Below are 22,251 nucleotides of genomic sequence, written 5' to 3' on the forward strand. Positions count from 1 at the left end.
ATCTTTAAAAAAAATAGTTAATGTTATTTCTTCCCATTTTACCAAAGGAAAATTGGTTCATTTTAGAAAATAACAGACTGGCAAAAGGAAGTCAATAAAAATTACCAATAATCTCAACCTTCAGAGTGTTAATATTGTGGTATATGAGCTCCTAAACAGACAGACAGACAGACAGACAGACAGACACACACACACGCGTGCATGCACATAAACACTTTACACGATGTGGTTGTACCATTCTGTTCCCTGCTTTACAGTTGGTTATTTCTCTTAACAAAAAAAGTGTAAGCATCTTCCAATAACTAAAGTGGTCCAATAATAGAACTGGCTGCCTCAAAAACAGTGGGACCCCAGCTCTGGAAGTGTTTCAGCAGAGGTTTGACAGGGGCAGCTGTAGCAAAGATCTGTGTGGTGCTGAGCAGTTAAACCAAAAGCTTTTAAAGGATTCTGTGCACTAGAGGCCTTGGCAAAGTTTCTTCTGAAGTTTCACTGGAACCCTTGGGCGGGGGTTACCGGCTCCCACCTTTCCTAGCTTACCCTCCTTCCTAGGCTCCCAAATGCCATTAGCCTGGACTACATGAAATCAGCATTTGTCACCACTCTCCTGCCCACATTGTTACCAGCCCCCAAGTAACCATCTTACTTGCAGAGGCTGTCATTCATGGGACCCTTTTACTTTCAAGCAATGACCTAACTGGTTCTTTTCTTGATAGAAAGGAGAGAATATTTTTTTTATTCTACTGCCATCCTACTGTGGGCACTTAGATTTTTTATTTAGCACTCCACGGCTGGTTGTTTCGTGTGTGTGTATGTGTGCACGCATAGTCGTGTGCATGTGTGTATGAGCTGATTTTTAGTTGCTGAAATCATCCTATTGCAATGATTTCATCATGTTCAAATCTCACACTGATTAGTGCTCCAGTGCGTGGGCAATTGCCTGGGCTTGCAAATGGTTATGTACCGAGAATGTGGTTGGTTAAAGTATGTGTCACAAAAGGGTCTTACCTTTATTTTATTAATTTAATTGTTAGATTCTTAATTATGAGATAGGTCAAGAATACAGAAAAACATAGAGAAATATAAGTGACTTCCATATATCCCATTCCCTTGATCTAACAGATGTGTACTATTTTGCCATATTTCCTCAGAATTTTTTCTTTTTGTAGGAAGTAAAATAGTAAAGACAGAGCTAAAGCCCAACTCCCATTCCTTCCCACTCCTTGGCTTAAACACTAAACTGATATTGCATGTTTTTATATTTTTACTGAAGTCCGTGGATGGTGCAAATAGTTAACATTCTTGGCTGCTAAACAAAAGGCTGGAGGTTTGAGTCCACCCAGAGGGGCCTCGGAAGAAAGACCTGGTAATCTACTAAGGAAAAGTCAGTCATTGAAAACCCTATGGTGCACAGTTCTACCCTGACAGACATGGGGTTGCCATGAGTCAGAATTGACTCAATGACAACTGGTGTTTATATTTTTACTACATATGAGAATGTGGCCATAAATAATATATAATTTTATTTTGTTTGTTTTTAAGATTTACTAAATATTATCATACTGTAATCATATCATTTGTAATCTTTGTTTTTCACTTAACACTATGTTTCTGAGATTTATCCGTGTTAGCTAACGAAGCTCTCATTGATTCATTTTCACTGTTACGTGGTATTCCATAGCATGAAATGAGACAACTTGTTTACCCATTTTACTAATTGGACATTTAGGCTGCCCCCACACCCTTTTGTTGCTTTTGCAAATAAGGCTGTGATGAAAATCTGTGGACTTGTTTCCTTACTCGTGCGAAAGTTTGAGAATATTCCTAGGGTACAGATTTCGAAGTAGGATTGAGGGTTCACAGGATGTGCGACTTCATTTTGTTGTTGAGAATAAGTCTTTTGATTGTTGTTTTTAGTTTAGTTTAGCTTTTGTTTTAAACAGAGGAAGTCAACATCACTCATTCATTCATCCATAAACATTTATTGAGTACCTATCAGGAGCCCTAGTGGCACAGTGGTTAAAAACGCAGCTGCTAACCAAAAGGTTGACAGTTTGAATCCATCAGCTGCTCCTTGGAAACCCTTTGGGGCAGTTCTACTCTGTCCTATAGGGTCGCTATGAGTTGGAATTGACTTGATGGCAACAGATTTGGTTTGGTTTTTTGAATCATGTGTCAAATATGTAAAAAGGTGAATAAAATTTAGTTCCTGCCATCAAGAAACTCACATCTTAGTCAAAGACAGACAAGGGCATGATTATACAGTAAAAGTGGCAGAATCAAGGTGGTAGGAGAGCCCAGAGGTAGAGTAATGAGTTCATGATGAAAGGAACCCAATGTAATCATCCTGCCACCAGGTGGTTGGCTGAGCCCCAGGGAAGACCGCTACTTAGCATTCATCTCTGCTGTGGTCAGGTTAGACCCTCCTGCAGAAACAAATGGTTAATTTAACTCAGAAGCTCAGTTGTCACAGCCCATTAGTAACAATTATCACTTGGCACAGTAGTCTTGCCCTGCTGGGAAACCTCATAAAAAAGGGGTTAGACATCGTTCAAAGAAGCTGCTATGATTCCTGTAAAATAATAATCATTCGATATGTATTTAATGAGTTTTTAATAATAATGGCTATTAATAAAAAAAAAATCCATTGTTGTCGAGCCGATTCTGACTCATAGAAACCCTATAGTACAGAGTAGAACTGTCCCATAGTGTTTCCAAGGAGCGACTGGTGGATTTGAACTGCTGACCCTTTGGTTAACAGCTAAGTTCTTAACCACTACACCACCAGGGCTCCATAGCTATTAATAGTTCATATTAATGGAGTGCCTGGCACTGGAGATACAGAGAAGACATAGTCCCACACTAGTGGGAAAAAAAACCCAAACCCTTTGCCATCAAGTTGATTCTGACTCATAGCGACCCTATAGGACAGAGAAGTGCCCCATAGAGTTTCCAAGGAGCACCTGGTGGATTTGAACTGCCAACCTTTTGGTTCACTGTAGCTTTTAACCACTATGCCACCAGGGCCACCGGGGTTTCCACACTAAGCCCTTGATTATAGGACAGGGTGGTCAGTGTTAGGTTAGAGATTAGTGGAATGGCTGTAGGGCCACAGAGGAGCAACATCTAATATAGACTGGGGGAGATCTTCAGGGGAGGCTTCTTGGAGAAGGTGGCCCTCAAGCTGAGGCTTTCAAGAAGAGTAGGAGTTAGCTTGACCAGCAGGATAAGGCTGCATTAGGCTTTTTTTTTTTTTGGTGCAAGAAATAAGATGTTATGTTAGCCTTAGCAGTGGAGCCGTAGTACAGCTGGGGCTCATGGAGACTGGGTGTAGTGTAGTGATTCTCTGTTATGGATCGAACTGTGTCGCCAAAAATGTGTGTTGACTTGGCTAGGCTATGATTCCCAGTATTGTGTGATTGACCACCATTTTGTGATCTGATGTGATTATCCTATGTGTTGTAAATCCTAATCCCTCTGATGTTAAGCATAACAACGATTTTAAGGATGGCGCAGGATCAGGCAGTGTTTCATTCTGTGGTACATAGGGTCACTACGAGTCAGAACCAACTTGACAGCACCTAACCACAACAACAACATGATGTTAATGAGGCAGGATTAGAGGCAGTTATGTTAATGAGGCAGGACTCCACCTACAGGATTAGGTTGTATCTTGAGTCAAACTCTTTTGAAATATAAAAGAGAGAATCAAGCAAAGAGGAGAGGGGCCTTATTACCTCAAGAAGAGCCAGGAGTGGAGCACGTCCTTTATACATGGGGTCCCTGCTCTGAGAAGCTCCTAGGCCAGGGGAAGATTGACAAAAAGGACTTTTCCCCAGAGCCAACAGAGAGGGAAAGGCTTCCCCTGGAGCTGAGGCCCTGAATTTGAACTTTTAGCCTCCTAGATTGTGGGAGAATAAATTTCTGTTTGTTAAGCCATCCACTTGTGGTATTTCTGTTATAGCAGCACTAGATAACTAATACTCTCAGACTCCAGTATGCATCAGAATTGCCTGGAGGGGTTTTTAAAACACATATTACTGGACCCCATCACCAGAGTTTTTAATTCAGTTGGCATTGGGTGGGGCCTGAAAATTTGCATTTCTTACTGGTTCTCAGGTGATGCTGATGCTGCTGGTCCAGGGACTGCACTTTGAGAACCACCTTTCTAAGGCAAGTCTGGCAACCTCCACAACAGAAGTTCATGGATCTTGGCCTTACTTAGTCTTGTGCATCACCATTATCATGACTTGGCTACCTTCACTGTTTTTGATGCTTTTATTTTCTTAGGGACTGCTCGTCACCTGCTGCTCCGTATGCCTTTTCTTTACCTTGTTGCTTGCTTTGGCTCACTTGTGGTTTGGTCCACTTACAGCCTAACACGGTCCTTCTGGCTCACAGCCTCTTTGTGTGAATCTCTTTGGCTTCACTCCCATTATTACTAGTCTATGCTTTGCACATTTTCCTGTTTAAATACTGAAAAGAGAGAAATTTGATTGGCCAAGTTTGTTCTTGTGTGGGCAGAAATTACTGTGCTAAGCCACCTCAAAAGTTGCTGGTCAGCCCATGAAGTGGCTTTTCTACAGCTCAGATGTCCACTTGTGAGAGTAGAGACTATGATCCCAAACCTCCAAACCCAGAAAACCAATGTTGGAAGTCTGAGAAGTATCCGTATTTGTGTTGTCAATGAATATATGTGCCTGTACCCACATATTTGTATTTACACTTATCTATAATTTTTTTTGTTTTTTAAATAAATGCTTCTATCTGTTCTCACCTATGTACACACTTATACCTACCCACATACCAATTTGCCTATATCATTCATGTGCTCAACCACTTGTTTTTACTTTGGTTGTGCCATGCTCACTATATCACACTTGGTGTAACTTCCCCCATCACCACAATTAACGAGTCTCTATGGTATATATGGTATAAAGTGTACTTTCCCCACCACCCCAAAAGGAACATTGGTCTCTCTGTATTTATCTATTCTTGTCTTCTTATAAAATAGGGATCATATATTTGTCCTTATGTGCTTGACTTATTTCATGTAGCATTATGCCCTCCAGATCCAACCATGTTATAATATGTTTTGCCGACTCATCATTGTTCTTTATGGTTGTGTAGTATTCCATTGTATGTATATGCCACAATTTGCTTATCCACTCATCCACTGATGAGCACTTTGGTCATTTCCATTTATATGCTATTGCGAATAAAGCAGCAAACATAAATGTGCATTTGTTCGTGTCATTATTTTTAGATCTCTGGGGTATATATGTAGAAGTGGGATCGTGAGATCATAGGATAGTTCTATTTCTAGTTTTTTGAGAAAGTGCCATACCATTTTCCATAGTGGTTGTACTATTTTATAGTCCCACCAGCAATGGATAAGAGTTCCAATCTCCCCATGTCCTCATCAAAATTCATTATTATTATTATTTTAATAAGTGCCATTTTAGTTTTTATGTATGGTGTGAGGTATAGGCTCTGCTTCATTTTTTTTTTACAGATGGACATTCAATTTTGCCAGCACCATTTGTTAAAGAGATTGTCTTTTCCACATTTAATGGACTTAGTGCATAATTGTGTCTCTAGAAGGCCATTTCATCATTCCGTCAGGCCAGTTGCTTCAGGATGATGGGAATATGATAAGACCAGTGAATTCCGTGAGCACAGGCCCATTGCTGCAGTTCATTTGCTGTGAACTGAGTCCCTTGATCTGAGGCAGTGCTGTGTGAGATACCATAACGGTGGAATGAGGCATTCTGTAAGTCCACGGATGCTAGGTTTGGTAGAAGCATTTGTGCGTAGGGAAGGCAAGTCCATATCCAGAGTAAGTGTCTATTCCAGTAAGAACAAAAACTGCCCTTTTCATGATGGAAACAGTCCGATGTAATCTACCTGTCACCAGGTTGCTGGATGATCACCTTGAGGAATGGTGCCATATCGGGGACTCAGTATTGGTTTTTGCTGCTGGCAGATTGGGTGCTCAGCAGTGGCTGTAGCCAAGTTAGCCTTGGTGAGTGGAAGTCCATGTTGCTGACCTCATGCATAACCTTTGTCTTAGTTAGCTAGTGCTGCCATAACAGAAATACCACAAGTGGAGGATAGCAGCACAATAGTGGGAATCATGGCCTAACCAAGTTGATACACACATTTTTGGGGGAACATAATTCAATTCATGACATTCCACCCTTTGGCCCCCCAAAAATCACATCCTTGCAACATGCAAAACATATTCACCCCATCGTATCATAGCAAAGTCTTAACTGCAAGTCCAAAATCCAAAAATTCTTCTTCATCTGTGAAATCTAGAATACAAGTTATCTGCTTCCCAGGGCACAGTGGCAAAACAGGCACAAGCTAGACATTTCCATTACAAATGGGAGAAACTGGAGGGAAAGAAGGAATAACAAGCACCAAGCAAGTCAGTAGAACACATTACATTAGCCCTCAAAGCTTTGAAAATAATCTTCTGTTCTCTGAGACAATTTACACAATGGCCCTGCCCTCCAGACTCTAGGTATTAGCCACAGTCTCTGGATTCTGAATGGAGGCCTCTTGGCCCTGGGCTTCAACTCCACCTTCCAGGCCCACTGGGATAGCAACTCTGCTCCCTCGGCTTTAGACGCCATTCTCCTTGTCCATCTGAGTGGGCAACTCCGCCCTTAGAAACACCAGAAGCCATGGCTCCACCCTTTGAAACCCCTGAGGTCATGGCCATACCTTTTGATACTGAGGCAGCTCGGCTTCTTGTGTTGTTTCTTCAGCTTCTGCTTCCTGGTTTCTTGGCCTCTTGCCTCCTCGGGCCTCATGCCTGCATCTGACCTGCTGGGGCAATTGTTCCAAAGCTCTGTAGCTCCACCGATAAGTGCCCGGAGGAGCCCCACTCCGCCAGGAAGCCTCCTGCACACAGGCATTCAGCTCTCTCACTCTGTGGGTTGGCTCCAGCACCATTTTGTGCTGGTCTCCTGGTTCTGCTGCTGTCAGTTGTTTGTGGCTGCCACTTCTCTGCTGCTGCAGGCTCTCAGCTGCACTGGTCCACTGCCTCTGTTGCTCCTCTATCCATTCAGAGTTTCAAAACCACTTCCACATTTTAGGCGTCTGTTAGAGCAGCACCCCACTCTCTTGGTACCAAATTCTGTCTTAGTCATCTAGTGCTGCCATAATAGAATTATCACAAGTGGATAGCTTTAACAAGCAGAAATTTATTTCCTCACAGTAAAGTAGGCTAAAAGTCCAAATTCAAGGCGTCAGCTCCAGAGGAAGGCTATCTCTCTCTGTCGGCTCTGGAGGAAGGTCCTTGTCCTCAATCTTCCACTGGTTGAGGAGCTTCTCAGGCAAAGGGACCCTGTGTCCAAAGGACGTCCTCTGCTCCTGGTGTTGCTTTCTTGGTGGTATGAGGTCCCCAACTCTCTGCTCACTCTCCTTTCCTTTTATCTCTTGAGAGATAAAAGGTGGTGCAGGCCACACCCCAGGGAAACTCTCTTTACCTCGAAATCAAGGAAGTGACCTGAGTGAGCGTGGTGTTACAAGCCCATCCTCATCCTCTGAACATAAAATTACACTCACAAAATGGAGGACAACCACAAAATAGTGGGAATTATGGCCTAACCAAATTGACACACACATTTTTTGGGGAACATAATTCAACCCATGACAGCCTTCATCCTTGCTACCATGGCCACTTTGTTCATGAGCCCATTGGGTGATGATGGAAGTGACTGGGGAAAGAGGATGACTGGTTTCCACAGAACACATCATCCTACCTACTTGATTATTAAAATCCTCCTAGCCAATGCCACTTGTTGGTAAGCATTCACATGAAACACAAATATCTTCATTTCTTTGGCCCATTCGGAAAGATCTATCTACATATCTCTTCCCCATAGCTCCTTGTCTCCAATTTTCCAGTCGTGTTCCTTCCAAGTCCCTGACCATCCAGCTACACCATTAGCCACAGCCCAAGAATCAGTACACAATCACACATCTGGCCAATTCTCTTTCCAAGCAAAGTGAACAACCAGGTGCACTGCTCAAAGTTCTGCTGATTTGGAGGATTTCCCTTCACCACTGTCCTTCAGGGAGGTCCCAGAAAGAGGCTGTAATGCTCCTGCTGTCTAATTTCAAGTGGTGCCTGCATATCATGAGGAACTATGTATAAACTAGGCAGGAGTTTTCTCTTCCTCCGTCAACTGATCATAAGGAACTCCCCATGAGGGTATACGTGCAGACTGGGAGAAGGCAGATAATATGACAGGAGAGGAGAACATGGGCATTTGGGCCACTTCCTAATGCAACTTACTTGTGCCTTCAAGTCCTGCTCAGGCCTGATCTCTTATATACCACTTCCATTTAATGATGGGGTGCTGCTGGGGACATCCAGCTTTATAACTCTCTGGGTCAGACAACACCCAGTTCATGATGGGCAGCTCAGGCCACATGGTGACTTGGTGACCGAGGATTAAGCATTCAATTTCTGCTCAGGCCCAGTAACAAGCCAAAAGCTGTTTCTCAAAAGGAGAGTAGTTATCTGTAGTGGATGGCAGAGCTTTGCTCTAAAACCCTGAGGATCTGCCATATGATTCACCCATACAGATCTATCAAAGGCTCCAAACAGCATCTCTATCTGCCACTGACACTTCATGCAGCACTGGATCAGCTGTATCACATGGCCCAGGTGGCAGAGTGGCTTGCATAGCAGCCTGAACCTGTTGCAGAGCCTTCTCTTGTTCTAGGCTCCTCTCAAAACTAGCAGCTTTTGGATTCACTTGATAAATAGACCAGAGTAGCACACCCAAATGAGGGATGTGTTGCCTCCGAAATCCAAAGAGGCCCACCAGGTGTTGTGCTTCCTTTTTAGTTGTGGGAGGGGCCAGGTGCAATAACTTAACCTTTCCTTTAGAAGGAATATCTTGACATGCCCCACACCACTGGATCCCTAGAAATTTCACTGAGGTGGAAGGTGCTTACGTTTTTGTTGGATTAATTTCCCACCCTCTAGACAGGGTTGCTTTGAGTCAGAATCGACTCGACAGCACTGGGTTTTGGGTTAGCATGTGAATGTATTATATCAATCAGTTCAAAGTCATTGACACTTCTTCCATACTAGGTCCAACCTGCATAATGACATCAGTGTAATGGACCAGTGTGATGTCTTGTGGAAGGGAAAGGCGGTCAATTATGACATAGGACTGGAGAGTTGGTATACCTCTGACGGAGGACAGTGAAGGTGTATTGCTGGCCTTGCCAGCTGAAGGCAAACTGCTTCTGGTGGTCCTTCGAGTAAAAGGCATTGGCCAAATCAATAGCTGCATACCAAGAACCAGGAGATGTATTAATTTGCTCAAGCAAAGACATCACATCTGAAACCTTAGCTGCAATCAGTGTCACCACCTGGTTAAGTTTGTGATAATCCACTGTCATTCTCCAAGGTTCATCTGTTTTTTTGCACAGGCCAAATAGTTGAGTTGAATGAGGATGTGGTGAGAATCACAGAAACAGTACTTTTGGAGTGTAGTGTACCTCTTCCTGGGTCACACTTTGTATTTCACCTTTTGAGGTTCATTGGAATTTAAGTGTAGTTATAGGTCTAGAAGCAAAAATGGGTGGTGGAGATGTGTTCTGAGAACATTCAACAATGTCTTTTAAGGCATCTGCCTCAGCCGCCTCCCCTGTCAAAGATTCAGACACTGCCCTAGGCGATATCTCTGATGAAGGATGTTCAGACACAGCTGGGTCCATCTCATCAGATGGGGGTGGAAGGGCTAATGATTTTACTGGAGAGGGTAGCTTAACAGACAAGGATGGCATAATCTCTTCAGATGGGAGTGATAGGATTTGTTCTGTTGGCAGAAGCGAGTCAATGAAATGTATGGGTTCCGTGTCTCCAGTTTCCTTATTATTTGCCCATACGTTCTGGATCCCAAGTTTCAGGATCCCATTTCTTCACGATCAATGCCCTCACTTTAACTTCAGGCAACATTTGAGGTTGGGAATTTAATTGGCATTGTAATTCAGCCACTCTTACAATAAGACTCTGGGTTTGGTTTTCGGTAATATAAGCTCTGTTGTTACAAGAAATAAGGCTTTTTTTCAGGGCAAAAATTGCAACTTTGAGGTCATTTATGCATCACTTGAGCTGTAGTTCTGGAGCCCTGAGCTGACCTCTTTCTTTCACCAATTTGTCTGGTGAAAGTAGGACCAAACAGCCAGCTTCCTTATGCTTCTCATTCTGATAAAATTTTAGTAAAGTATTAAACATGTAATCACCCAGAACCTTGCCTCTCACCAATATGTGATCTATTGGTGGTGATATTTTGTGTGTTTCTATTGCCACCTCATGCCATAGAGTAGCAGTGGCCTCTTTACTACTGGAAGCAGAGTCATCAATATCTTTAAGACTAACCAAAATCAAAAAACAAAACAAAAAAGACAAACCCATTGCTATCAAGTCAACTCCAATTCATTGCAACCCTATAGGATGGAGTAGAACTGCCCCATAGGGTTTCCAAGGAGTGATTGGTGGATTCAAACTGCTGACCTTTTGGTTAGCAGCTGAGCTCTTAACCACTGCACCACCAGAGTTGAGAATCAATTTAGAAAACTCATCCTTAAAATTTTATTTCTCCAGAACCACTCCCAGTACCGAATGTCTTAGGCTAAGTTTTCTAAAGAAGCAAAACCAGTGAAGCACACACACACAGCCACACACACACATATGTGTGTGTATATATATATAGAGAGAGAGACAGAGAGATTTATCTCAAGGAAATGGCTCACATGGAGGCTGACGAATCCAAGATCAGCAGGTAAGACAGCAGGCCGCTGGCTCAAAGGCTGCAAAGGCTGAAGAATCCCAAGACTGGCAGGAAATATGACAGGCCACTGGCTCAAGTTTCAAGAACTAGAAGTCAGATGATGATGAGCTGAATGCAGGATCCAGAGTGAGCAAATGCCAGCGAGCTTTGCCAAATATCCATATATATTGGATGCACCCCTGAAGAAACTCCCCTTACAACTGATTGGCTGATCACATCAAAAAGGTGATTACATTACAATACGAAATGGAGGATAACTACATCATTACACGAAACTGCCAAATTAAGTCATTACATAACTGCCAAATCGCTTATAATCATGGTCCAGCCAATCTGACACATAACATTAACTATCACATCTACTATTGCAGAACTGTCTATTTTTCTTTTCAATTCTGTTAGTTTGTTTTATGTATTTTGCAGCACTTTCATTGGGTGTGTAAATATTTATTATGGTTATGTCCTCTTGGAGAATCAACCCTTTAGTTATTGTATGTATAATGTCCCTCTTTTGCAATGAATTTTGACTTAAAATCTATTTTATCAGAGATTATTATTGCCACTCCTGCTCTCTTTTGGTTACTGTTTGCTTGATAAATTTTTTTCATCCTTTGATTTTTAACCTATTTATGTCTCTGTGCCTAAGGTGTGTCTCTTGTAGGCAACGTATTGATGGTTCATGTTTTTTTAATCCTTTCTGCCACTCTCTGTCTCTTGACTGGTGCTTTAACCATTTACATTCAGTGTGATTATCAATAGGTATAAATTTACTGCTGCTATTTTGTCATGCTTTTTTTTTGTGGTATTAATGGTTTCTTTGTTCTACTTGTAAACCCTGGTGGTGTACTGGTTAAGAGCTATGTCTGTTAACCAAAAAGTCAGCAGTTCAAATCCACCAGGTGCTCCATGGAAACTCTGTGGGACAGTTCTACTCTGTCCTCTTGGGTTGCTATGATTTGGAACCGACTTGATGGCAATGGGTTTTTTTTTTGTTGTTGTTGTTCTGATTAATTTTTTGTGCTGAGTTCTTTGTTTATGAATTTTCTTTTCATATCCTCATTCTTGTTTATATTGTGTTTACTTAGTCTTTTTTTAATTTCCTTCTTTATTTTGGTGGGTAGATTTATTAATGTTCTTTGTGGTTACTCTGAAATTTACCTTTATCTTCCTAAATTTAAAACAGTCTGTTTTACCTTCATATTGTCTTGACTTTCTCTCCATATAGAAATTTTATAATTACACCATTTATTCCTCCTTTTGGTTTTGAAGTTGTCATCATTTACAAATTGACATCTCTGGTTCCCTATTTTCAGTTTTTATTTTACTTCTGTGACTTCTTTATCTGGCGTGGTATCTGAGCGATGCTGTTGTTTGTCTTAATCTCAGGTTGTTATCTGATGTTGGTTGTCTGTCTGAAGGAGTCCCTTTAGTATCTCTTTAAGTTTGGTCTGGTTTTTACAAAGTCACTTAATTTCTGTTTTTCTGGTTATGTCCTAGTTTTGCCATCACATTTGACAGTTTCGCTGGATATATGATTCTTCATTGGCAATCCTTTTCTTTCAGAATTGTATATATGTCATTACATTGTCTTTCTCCCCACCGAGAAATCAGCATATAGCCTTATTGGTGCGCCCCTTTGTAGGTGGTATTTCATTTTTCATTAGCTGCTCTCAGAATTCTTTCTTTGTCTTTGGTTTTGGAAAGTTTGATTATGATATGCCTTGGTGACATTCTTTTGGGGTCTAACTTCTATGGGGCTCGTTGAGCTTCTTGGATGGAAACCTTCTTATCTTTCATGATATTAGGGAAGTTTTAAGCCACTAAATCTTCAAAGATTCTCTGTGATTTTTTTCCCCTTCCTCTTCTGGAATTCCTATTGCACATAAATTATTCCCTTTGATAGTGTCCCACATAACTCTTAGACTTTCTTCATTCTTTCTTCTGATTGTTATTCAAACAAATTAGTGTCAAGGAATTTGTCCTCTATTTCATTGATTCATTCTTCCACTGATTCAATTCCACTTCTATATCCTCCCATTGAGTTATCTATTTCTGATATTTTATTGTTCATCTTCTGGATTTCTAGTTGTGTTTTTGTAGTTTCTAATTACTTTGTCATTTTGTTCTTATGTTGTTTTCCTAAATTCTATGTAAGTCTTTTGAATTCCTTATCAGGTAGAGTTATTACCATTTTTTCCTCAAGAAGGTTTTCAGCCCCTTTATTTTGTTACTTGTTTGAGCTATCTTATCCTGTTTGTTCATATGATTTGTTATTGTCTGCTGTCTCCAAGGCATTAAGGTGTTAATTAATTTATATTTTTCTTTATTGATTGTATGCAGTTTGTTTTGTCCTGATTTTTAAAAATTTGTTTTGATGTATCCTGAGCTTTTTTTCTTCTTTCTCTTTGGTATGTCTTTCTTCCTTTGTATTATTTTAACTGCTGTTGTTTTGTGGTTCTGTTCTATGTATGACTTTGGTGGTGTCTGTTGGCTGGGCATAATTTCCTCTCTATAATGGGTATGGCGGGTCTTACCCCTGTGCAAGTCCTCTGGTGTTAGGCTTGTATGTCTTCCTTCACTGGATTGTGTGGCGGAGGGAGAGCAGGTTCTTTCCCCGATATTTGGTGACAAGTGTTGTGTGGTAAAGGTCCCTCCACAGCCCTTGTGGGACCACGGAGTCCTTCTGGGTTGGTGCTGGCAATTAGTGTGTTCTCCGGAGGTCAGGGCAGGAAGTCTCCATACCTGCTGTGAGGGAGCGCTACTCCAATGGACAGAGTAGGCTCACTGAGTGTGCACAAATTGGCATGTCAGTAGGTGGTGAGGTACCAAGGGGTTTCAGTGCTAAGTACAGACATGCTGCAGGAACTGTTTGTGTGTGGGATGTGTGATGTTGCAGCCAGGTGGATGTTGGATGTGGGCACTAGGATCTCCTGCTCGTCATTTGGCAGAGGTGCAGATGGCATCTCTTAGCATGTGACTGGTGCTGCTGGTGAGGTGATGTGTCTGTCTGGTCACCAGAGCATGGATTCTGAGAGTGCCCTTGCTGATCACAGGTTGGGGTCTATGTGTGCATACTGGCAGTTGCTGGGTGATTGGGGCAAGGGTGCACAGAACATCAGTCACTAGGTGAGTGGGCCAGGCTTGCACATGGAAGTGTAAGTGCCTGTACCTCAGGGTGGGGGAGGTGGACATAGCCAATTTTGCATGCACAATTGTAGGCCTCCTTCTCCTCAGGGAGAGTGTGGTGGGCATGGCCAGGCTTGTGACCTTCATCTCTGGTCCGCTGAACTTCAGGGATGGGTGGTGGGCATGGATGGGCTTGCATGCATCAGCTAGGGGCTCTGGCACTTCCGGGAGGGGGTGGTAGGTGTGGCTGGCTTGCGCACATCAGTGTGGACCTCCTGAGCCTCAGGTAGGGAGTGGTTGGTGTGTCCAAGCTTGTGCCCTTCAGTGTGGGCCACCTGCTCCTCAGGGAGGGGTAGTGGTTGTGGCCAGGCTTTTCCGCATCTGCTAGGGCCTCCGGCATCTCAGGGAGGGGGTGGTGTATGGGGTCGGGCTTGCACACCTTGGCTCTGTCCATCTGTGCCCCAGGGCAGATGGTAATGCAGATGGTAGATGGGATTACTGCTTGCACAGGGCCAGTTCTGGGTGGAGGGCTCTTGTTGTTACTGTGTAGGTTTGACTTTTCACTGGGTAGCTTCCATTCAAATGGCCAGACCATTTACATAAGCAGACCCTGCACTAATACCTAGTTTCCTCCCTTCTTGTGCTCACCAGAGAGGCTAGAGCTCTCACTTGCCTCTCTGCTCCCCCCTTCCTTTACTTCCTCACAACTGGCACTCCCTGTCTACACTTTCTCCCTCTCTAAGACTCAGATCGTTCAGTCTGTTTTGCTTGCTGTAGAGGCACTTCTCTGTAGTTCCCCGGTTTCAAAGCTATATCACTTCCATGCTACCCCCCTCCCCACCCCCCGGAGTGCTGGGAGTCCCAGGCTATGCCCTGCACACCTTGTTGTTTCTTTCCAGGGTTGTTTGAGCAGAATATCTGCCACCAGCTGTGTTCTCTTTGTGGTTGCTTTCCTGGGTTCCTCACCTCAGGTTGCTGTTAGATGCCATCCAAAAATGTCTATGCTGCTCTGCACCAGCAGGCAGGGCCCGGATGACCCGTCAATCTGTTTTCCTGCTGGCCTCATTCCATCTCTCCTAGTCAGTGCTTAGTCTGTTTCTTCAACTCTCTGTTTGATGTTCTGGGATCTGAGGTCGTTTTCGTGTCTAATTTAGTTTCCTGAGTCTTTGTTGTTAGGAGGTTGTTACGGTGGGTGCATGTATCTATGGTGCCATATTGACCGGAACTCGCTCTACCTCGCTCTGGGAAGGCAGTCTGTTTCTAGGAATTTGTCCGTTTCATCTAGTTTTTCAAATTTGTTGGAGAACAATTTTTCGTAGTAATCAGTTACGATCTTCTTTATCTCTGTTAGATGGGTTGTAATGTCACCAATTTCATCTCTTAATTTGGTTCTTTGCCTATGCTGTTTTTTTTCTTTTATTAATCTAGCCAGTGGTTTGCCTATTTTATTGATCCTTTCCAAGAAGTAACTTCTGGTTTTGTTAATTCTTTCTATTGTTTTTCTATTTCATTTATAACTGCCCTGATCTTTATTATTTTATTTTTTTCTGGTAGTTTTTTGGCTTCTTCTGCTCTTCCTTTTCTGTTTGTTCAAGTTTTCAGTTAAAGTTAATGATTTTGGATCTGTCTTCTTTTTTAATGTAGGTAGTTATTGCTATAATTTTCCTCTTAGTACTGCTTTTGCTGTGTCGCAAAGGTTTTGATATGCTGTATTTCATTTTTGTTTGATGCTAGGAATTTTTTAACTTCATTTTTGGTTTCTTCTGTGACCCAATAGTTTTTTTATTAGTATATCATTTGGTTTCCATGTATTTATTTATTTTTTCCTGTCATCGATTTCTAGCTTTCATACCACTATGGTCAGAGAAGATGCTTTATATGATTCCAATCTTTCTGAATTTATTGAGACTTATTTTTTGTCCTAGCATATGGTCTATTGCGGGAAATGATTCGTGTGTGCTGGAGAAGAATGCGTATCATCCTGATGTTGGGTGGAGTGTTCTATATATGTCCGCTAGGTCCAATTGGCTTCTGATTTTATTTATCAATGTTCTTAGTGATCTATTTAGATGTTCTATCTATAATTGAAAGAGGTGTGTTGAAGTCCCCTTCTCCTTTCATGTTAGCCAGTGTTTGTTTCATGTATTTTGGTGCATTGCTGTTAGGGGCACATATGTTTATAATTGTTAGTCTTCTTGATGGATTGACCCTTTTATTTTTATGTAATGTCCTCCTTTATCTCTTGTAATAGATTTTGATTTAAAGTCTATTTTATCTGATATCAGAATTCTCTTTTTTGTTTATGGGTTGCATGAAATATTTTTCGCCATTCTTTTCAGTCTGTTTATGTCCTCATGTCTAAGGTGTGTTTCTTGTAGGCAGCAAAAGGATGGATCTTGTTTTTTAATCCATTCTGCCACTCTCTGCCTTTTTCATGGGGTGTTCAGACATTTTACATTTAAGGTTGTTACTGAAAATGAAGTGTCTATCTCATTCATTTTGCTTTTTTTGAGTGTTTTGTATCTTGTTTGTTTGTTTTTGTTTGTATTTGGCTGCTTTTTTGTGACAAGGCTTTTTGCTAACTTCCTTCTTCTGAATGTTTCTTCTTGGTGATTTCTTAGTGGTTACCACATATGTTATATTACACAGTTTACAATTGCAACAGTATTTAACATCTGAATGACAGTTAACATACAACCTTAACATAGTAAATCTATTCCTGATATACTCCTCCCTCCCCCATTTCCTGTTGGTGTGTCTCCATTAACATCAATATGCAACCTATGTTTGATAAGTTTGCTTTGTATTTGTTTCTTACAAACTTGATGTTGTATTGTTCGTGAGATTTAATTATTGGGTTTATTCCCTGAAAATATCATATACTTGATCCTTATGGTTGCCTGTGTTGTTGTATTTTTGGAGATCTCTCTCTCTCATTTTTTTTTTTTTCCTGTGTATAGATACTAGTATTTATTTAGTGCTCTTGCCTCTCCGTTTGGAGCACTCCCTTGAGTAAATACTTGCAGAGCTGTTCTGGTGGTGGCACATTCCCAGAGCATGTTTGTTTTGGAATGTCTTTTTCCCCGTAGTTTTTGAATGGCACCTTTGCTGGGTAAAGAATTCTTGCTTGGCATTTGTTTTCTTTCAGTGTGTTATACATGTCTCTCTATTGTCTTCTGCCCTCTAGAGTTTCTGTGGAGAGATTCATGCTGATTGTTATGAAAGCCCCTTGGTATGTTATATTGTGTTTCTCTTGCTGATTTCAGAATTTTCTCCTTGTCTTTGGTTTTCAAGAATTTTATTAGATGTGATGCAGAGTTGGTCTTTTTGTGTCTCTTTTAACTGGGGTTCGTGTAGCTTCCTGTACTTCAGACTTGGTTTTCTGTTCAGATCTGGGAAATTCTCTCTGATTATCTCTTAGAAAATAGTTTCCACGTCTTTATTGTTGTTAAGGTGCTCTGGGATTCCAATAATTCTAATGTTAGATTTTTAAATTGAATCCCATATTTCCTTTTGGGTTTGTTTGCTTTTCTTTGTTCTTTTTCTCTTGAGATTTGATAAATTTAATTATTTTGTCTTCTAGTTTATTTATTCTGTCTTCTGTCTTTTCCACTCTATTGCTGAATGTTTCTCTTGCTTTTTTAATTCAGTTGTTTTATTCTTCAGTTCCAGTAATTCTCTTTGTTTTTTTGATGTTTCAATTTCCATGTTGTTCCTCCATTTGTTTCCTGATCTCCGTTAGTTTTTTCCTGTGTGCTTTTTGCTTTCTGTAAACATATTTAGTACCATAGTCTAAAAATTATCCATTTTTTTTGCATTATTCTGGCCTCCATAGGAGAAGTTTCCTCTTCTTCGTGTTTTGCTTTTGACTGGTCCTTCTTCACTTGTGATTTTGTGCGTGTTACTATTTTTTGTTAAACTTGGGCCATTTTGTTATATTTATTTTTTTACTTTAAGTTTTGTATTCTGGTTTTTGTGGGAAAATTTTCTGATTGGATGCCCTGGTGGCACAGGGGCCGAGGGCCTGGCTCCCAACTGAAAGGCCAGGGCCCAGAGCCACCAGCTGCTCTGTTGGACAAAGATGCAGCAGTTCACCTCTGCAAAGACTCACAGCTCTGGGAACCCCAAGGGCAGCTCCTCTCAGCCCCACAGGGTTGCTATGAGTCAGAATCAACTCAGCGGGAGTGAGTTTGGTATCTTCTCCTGAGAACCACTAGAGGGCACTCTTATCCTTAGGTTTTTTTTTTTTTTTTTCCAGTGCTGATTCAAGAGTTCTGGATGCATGATTTCTGAAATTCAGTAGGCATGTGTGGGGGGAGGGGTTTAGCTTGTCACAGATGCTGACCTAAGTGGTGGGGCTTGGCTTTCCTGTGGCAAAGGTGGAGGGCTCTCTCTGTCTTTCCTTTATGGGTGCCCCTGCACAGGCTCACCGATAGTGTCCTGCTGTGGGGCATTTCCCTCTTGTTGCCCGTCACTCTGAAGTATTCCCCTCACCTTTCTGCCCTTGCTGTTCCTCCCGGCTCTAGTGCCTGTCCATCTCTGGCCTCAGCAAGACTCAGCAGCACTCTCTTGCAGTGCCATGGTCTCCCTTCAGCCCCTTCCAATTGTGTGGCCCATAGAGTCCCACAGCCAATTTGTGCCACTGTAAAAAATCAGGGTACAGCGTCCTCAGATTAGCTCCTTTTCTGTGTTCTCTTTCTTTGGGTGTTACCCAGCCCCATCCCAAAGTGGCTTCAATGAGCAAGTGCTCTCGATGTTAGTGGGTATATTTTTCCAGCTTCCTTGCTGTCACTCCTCCTCCTCGCCCCCACTTCTGGACTCACCCTGACTCTCCAACACCTCAGCTGCCTCCCAGAGTTCTGCGCTCTCAGTCTGTGCTTATTTTTATTCGTTGTTCAGTGGGTTAGTTGCTGGGGGAGTAAATGGGAGCCTCTACCCCCTTCACCATCTTGTTCCACCTCTATATGGCTGCATATTATTCCATTATATGGCATGTGTCTTAGTTAGCTAGTGCTGCTGTAACACAAATACTACAAGTGAGTGGCTTTAAAGAACATAATTAAATTTTCTCACAGTTCTGGAGGTTAAAAGTCCAAGTCAGGGTATCAATTGTGTGGACTCCTTCCTTGTTGGTAACTGCAGGCCTTCCTCTGTTCTTGTTGATTTTCACATGTTATCTGTCTTCCCCAGAATGTGCTCGCTTCTGTATTTAATCTGCTCTTTTTATAACTCAGAAGTGGTTAGGTTTAGGTCACACCCTACTCTGGTATGGTCTTATTAACATAACAAAGAAAACTCTATTCCCAAGGTATTGCATCCACAGGTATAGGGGTTAAGATTCCAACCCATATTTTGGGGGGACAGAATTCAGTTCATAAGAGTGAGTGTATCATGATTTAAAGTTTCAGTTTATGGACATTACTAACAATGTTTTGCTATTGCAAACATACTGCAATCAATTATCCTGTACATATTTAATTTTGCACATATATCTGAAGGATAAATATTTTGAAATAAATTTGCTAATTCAAAGGTATTGGCATTTGTAATTGTCTCCAGGTGGGTTCCCCAGGAAATGGACTTTGGAGCAGAGATTTGTGTGCAGGTGGCTTAGCGGGAGGTGCTCTTGGGATCTACACATGTGAGGGAGTGAAAGCAGCAGAATTGAGCAGAGGGAAGAATCAAACAATGATGCTACAGAGGCCCCAGTTGCTCCATTAGAGCTGTGTTGAGTTGAGGCAAGGGTACTTGACCTTTGTACCCCACAACTGACCACAATTGAGGCTGCTCAGGGGAAAGAGAGTGATTTTGGGCAGGCAATTCCCTTAAGCCAAGGATAATTCCCAGGGAGGGGCTCAGCTATGAGTCGTCAGCAGCCAGCACTCCCAGACGCTGGGGAAATGAGTATCTGGGACCTGAATGGGGATCTGGGTGGTGCACCATGGCATCCACTAGTCTACCCCTTGAACCACTCGGCAATTCTTGACTTATAAGGTAAATTCACCTCATCTGGGAACAAGCTCCTCCAGAGTTCTGGTTGGTCTCTTCCTGGCAGGGAGTGCCTCAAGGAGAAGGTGATTTCTGACTTAGACTTTTGAGGAATCAATAGGACTTTGCTAAGTGGACAAGATAAAAGGATCAGAGAAGAGCCCTTAGAGGGCACCTACGTCTAGTGGTTCTTATCAAGGATGTGGATTAAAACCACTTTTTAATTTTTATTTATTGCAATATGTACATCCCCAGGATTGTCAGAAAAGGACCACTGATCTGGTCTAATCTCTTCATTTTACAAAAACCTGTCACCATTAAGTTGATTCCGACTCATAGTGACCCTATAGGACAGAGTACAACCACCCGATAGGGTTTCCAAGGCTGTAATCTTTATGGAAGCAGACTACCACATCTTCCTCCTATGGAGTGGCTGGTGGGTTCCAACCACCAACCTTTTGGCTAGCAGTCGAGCACTTTAACCACTGTGTCACCAGGGCTCCTTCATTTTGCAAATGAAGAAATTAAAGTGTTACATTGATTTAATTAATAGCTAAGCTGTGCTGGAATCCCAGGTCTCCTCTCATGTTTCCCAAACTGTGTTCCATCTGGCAAGCCACAAGCAGGGATAAAGCATTCTTAACCAAAATGGAATAACTGCTTTACCTCAATTTGCAGGAAAATTAAATAGTATTATCCAATTCAAGTTTTTCTCTCATAATTAAAAAAAAAAACAACTTTTTATTTTTGAACTAATCTTTTACTTAAAAAGTTGCAAAAAATAGTAGAGAGCTCCATACAACCCTCCCCCAGCTTCCCCTAAGGTTAATATCCTACATATGCACAATGCAATTATTAAAACTAGGAAATTAATATTGGTAAAATACTATTAACTAAACTACAGATCTTATTTGAATTTCACCATTAAAAAAAAAAGTCTTTCTTTTCAATTAATTTTAGGCTTACAGAAAAGTCACAATTAGTCTTAAAGTTTTGTGTGAACACCACTTGTGTGCTTTCAATAGATAAAAGAATAAACAAGGGACAAAGGAGCAGTAATGAAAAACTCAGACCTGGCCAATAACACTTACACAGCTGGTTTTTCATGTGCATTTGTAATTGTGCTTTTACATCATGTTTTGTAGCGTGTAAATTTAATTAAACTGAATAGTTTAAAGCAGCATACTTTGGCTAAATAAATGGTTTTATGTGAGATCATAGTTTTTGTGATAGAAAGAAATATATTAACATTTGATGCTCTTTGGCAGAAAACACCCCGACTTTCCGGTGCTCCCCTATCTGAATAAGTCTGAATGTTATTTTATTCTGTGCTTTCCTACTGTTTAGAGACAATATGTCCTGAGGGCTGTTGTTCATTTTCTTGGGGGAGATTCAAGTTCTTTTTGGATCAGGCTTTTTTGAATACTTGTTGCTGAGACTCTGGTAGATCTCAGATCCCTCTGTTAGTGTTATGTACTGGGATAAACATTGTGTCTTTTATTAGAGTGATGCCTCTATTCCTAATAGTTAGTCTCTCTCTAGAGTACTAATTTAATTTATTTGTATTTTTATATTTTAATCATTCTTTTTTAAATGTGTGCACATGATGAAAACTTCAAGCTATGCGTATATGTAAAAAAACAAACAAAACCAGTTGCCTTCAAGCCCGACTCATGGCGACTCCATGTGTGTCAGAGTACAACTGGGCTCCATAGGGTTTTCAAAGGCTGATTTTTTTCAGAAGCTCACCAGGTTTTTCTTCCAAGGTGCCTCTGGGTGGACTTGAATCTCCAGTCTTTGAATCAGCAGTTGAGCACTTTAACTGTTTGCACCACCTAGGGACTCCTCAATCTGTATAGAACAGCATAAAAAGAAAAGTTAGTCTTCCACCCCTTCCAACCAACTTCTAGACCAGTGGTTCGTAAAGAGGAGTACCACCTCCTAGGGGCATTTTGGAAAGACCTTGGAGTGTTCTTGATTTTTCCCATGATCAGGGGTATTTAGTGAGTTGGAGCGAAGAATGCTTATCATCCTGCAAAACAAGAATTTACCTGCATCCTGATAGATATTCATCATAGGTGAAAAATTCTCTTTACTATGATCTGAGTCTAGAATATTGTTGTTGCTGTTAGATGCTGCTGAATTGGTTCCAACTCACAGCTATCCTAAGTAAAAAGGGGTCTAGAACATAGGTGTTGTTAACGGTTGTACAGGCTGTACACTGTCCAGCCTAGGGGCTGTTACTCTCATCATACTAAAGTATCTTTTTCGGAAGGGCATCCTTTTTCTAATTTGCATAAAGGAGATACATTTT

This window comes from Elephas maximus, chromosome 11 (genome assembly GCF_024166365.1).
Source record: "Elephas maximus indicus isolate mEleMax1 chromosome 11, mEleMax1 primary haplotype, whole genome shotgun sequence".
Taxonomy (NCBI): Eukaryota; Metazoa; Chordata; class Mammalia; order Proboscidea; family Elephantidae; genus Elephas; species Elephas maximus.